This window comes from Habropoda laboriosa, unplaced genomic scaffold (assembly GCF_001263275.1).
Source record: "Habropoda laboriosa isolate 0110345459 unplaced genomic scaffold, ASM126327v1 scaffold28, whole genome shotgun sequence".
NCBI lineage: Eukaryota > Metazoa > Arthropoda > Insecta > Hymenoptera > Apidae > Habropoda > Habropoda laboriosa.
In genome coordinates this window covers 3,081,300-3,084,356 of record NW_017100174.1, presented here as the reverse complement: position 1 = coordinate 3,084,356, position 3,057 = coordinate 3,081,300, and the positions used below count along the sequence as shown (strand labels likewise).

At 42.8% G+C, this 3,057-nt stretch overlaps 1 protein-coding gene across 1 annotated transcript in view; it reads left to right on the top strand.

The window, feature by feature from the left end:
• LOC108578720 (transmembrane and TPR repeat-containing protein 1-like) overlaps nucleotides 1-3,057 on the top strand; it is a 175,595-nt gene that overhangs the window by 148,167 nt on the left and 24,371 nt on the right. The window lies entirely within an intron of this gene.

The window sequence follows — 3,057 nt, the reverse complement described above, 5'->3', positions numbered from 1 at the left end:
TGAGAGTGTCCTCTCCGCGTCCTATCCTGCGTTGCTCCGAAAAATCGTTGGAGCCCCCTCGTTCGACTTTCCGGGGAAAGGGCTTAGTTTATGGCACCCTCAGGTACCCGCGCGCTTTTTCTTCCTGGGTGACAAAGTCCAGGCCACCACTTCGCCGCCGAAATCTCGCATTTCTTACACATTGTTGCTCAAGATCGTTTTAACATAACGCTTCATTACCACACCGCGTTTGTTTCGCGCAAACGAAGTTGTAGGTGCGTGGATCAGAAGTACGGTACGAGTGAATTAATTGAGTTTGAATGTTTATCGTTGCGTACTCGCTTCTCTGGAAAGCTTCAAACGGAGAGAAAATGTTTCGGGAAAATGAATTGTGATATGTTATCGTTAGTATTCCAAATTGAATTCTCATATTTGAGATAAATGTCCACGTATACGCGTCTGTATAGCCACTGTTCAAACACAGTATCGCGGTACAAACGAGAAGGAAAAAGGAGAGAAAGATCGTTGCTCCTTCGAGCAATAATTTCGACGAATTATAACGAGGAATACGTTAAATATAATAGATCGTTCTTTAACGAATTAAAACAGTCGAGCTCGCAACTCCGTGCACTTTCATTAAGAAGTAGCAGTTGATTTCTGAATAAGTTGAAGTTTCTTCGACTTAAGATAAAACTGCTGAAGTCTGTTTCTTCGCAATTATGGGTCAGTTGACGTTGAAACCTCGAAAACCTGGTGTGTTCTTTATTTCGGCAAGAAAGTTTCACTCAGTTTCCGTGGAAAAATCGAATTCCTCCGGAATCGTCTCGTCCTTCTCTCCCTTGGGAAATGTAATATTGTTGTTTAATCCTGGCGCGACGTTAGCGGCAATTGCGTCGCTTCGAAGAATCACCGTTAGGATACACGTTTTTCGTCCGAAGTTCGGAAAGTTTGATCAAAACGCGTTCCCGCAGCAATACATTTTCCCTAACTGCAGCACTTCTACGTTGGCTTTCAGATAACGTTGGCAAATACACCCGGGTTGTTGAATATTTTCGGGAAATCAAATGTTTGCGCATGTGTGAATACATGTACAAAGCTATTCTACGAGAAGTACGGGAATATTTGGTTGCTCGTGGGACCTGGTTCCCTAATGAACGTAACTTCGCAGAAATAGTAAGCTGTGATAATTCTAACTTTCCACAAAATTGATTATTTCCCGTTATTTCCGATTCTGTTCAAATTTAGACACCCTTCTCGACAAAGTAAAATCGACGCGTGTAATCATTCGCGATGAATATCAGTTTGTACAACCTCGTTGTGCCAATATAGTATGTACGAAAGCGATATTTCGGCAAATTGATGTCAATTTCAGTAAATTGATATCGATACTGTAGGAATAGGGTTTTATTAAGATGTCTATTCCGCTAGTTACAGAGATAACACGACGAGTAAGACTAGTTCGTAGCGCCTACACAGGCCTTATCGTATCGTATTGTGGCGTGTTCTTGCAGACTTCTTCCAGAGTCACTCCAAGCTGACAGACTGACAGACTCTTTCCGGATTGATTTTCGGCTGATTTTCGACTGTTTCCACGTGTCGTGGGCACGTGCTTTTATCTTAGCCCAGCCCGAACGTTCCACACATTTTTTCTAAACCCGGCACGTTCGGGCTAGGGTTTTTGCCTGCCTGGTCGCGTTACGCTAGAATATTCTTGGAGCCTGCCGGCACGTGCCGATCAGCCGGTAAATATATCGAGAAGATTCGATTGTCCGTGTTCGCGACTTCTTTTATCATGCCTGCTTCCCACAATACCAGATGAGGACACGGTGATTAAATACGGGAATAGCTAAAAGTCAAATATATGATAAAATCTACTCTGAAGCTTCCGATATTGGATCACGAGAGTCTATTCTCCGACTGTACTTTCCGACTGTACAAAAAGTTATACGAAAAATACATATTCCTGCGTCCCTCGTGTTCCGCGAAAACGATTAATTTCCTGCTTCGATCGTTCGTCGTTCTCTTTATCGCCGATAATCAGCGAATATTTGTGGACTTTCGATGAAAAAGAGAGAACCGTGGGAAGAAGAATCGGGGAAACGTAATTTTCTGCCGTGGAAAATAACGATTCTCGCTAATTTCTCGCGGAGAGACTAACCGATTCGTCCCGCGAATTCGCCTTTTATACCCAAATCCTTAAATCCACGTTCGCGAAGGCCACACTCGACGTTCTTTCATTGTCGGACAATTCACGGCATGGACAGGTCTCCCTTTTCCAACTCGGCAACCGCGACAATTTCTGCGGAAAACCGTCGAGCTCGTAGGATACGACGCGGGAGAGACCTCATATCGAACGTGTCCGATGGTCGTGGCTCGTTAGCCATCAGCACCTTTGCCGTGCACGAGTTCCTACAGTGCAGCGTTAATTAACCTGCTGCTACGGCTTGCTAGGTCGAAAACACCGGTCTGATGCTATTCGCAAATTATCTCGGTAAATGGCACCGGTGAAGCGCAGGATTCGCCATTCGCGAGCACGCTGGATGTTATGGAATACTTCAAAGACGGTAATTGGCATTACTATATTACCGTGTGCAAGCAAGAAGTTCGCGAAGAATTTGTAGCTTCGTCGAGTTGATTGGTAATACTTTTAACACGTTCAGCGTCGACTCTTGGACGCGAAATTTTCAGTGATGAATCGATCGAATGTTTCGATAGAACGAATACGAAGGAAGATTAAAATGTCAAGAATTCGAGTAAATGAAAAATTTCTAGCTTTATTTAGCATTATTCTTACCGCGTTTCTTGTCAATTTTCTGAAGTGACGTTTTCGTTGAACGAATAGAGGTATATACCTACTTCGATTGAATGCTTCAATTGAATAAATACGAAGGAAGATTAAAGTATCAAGGATTCGGGTAAATGAAAAATTTGTAGCTTCGTTTGACATTATTTTTAACACGTTCCTTGTTAATTTTCTGAAGTTTTCGTTGAACGAAGAAAAATGGAAAGAATGGACGCAAAAGAAGATTAAAACGTGACGAGTTCGATATCGCAGATATTTTTCTGCAAGTGCATATT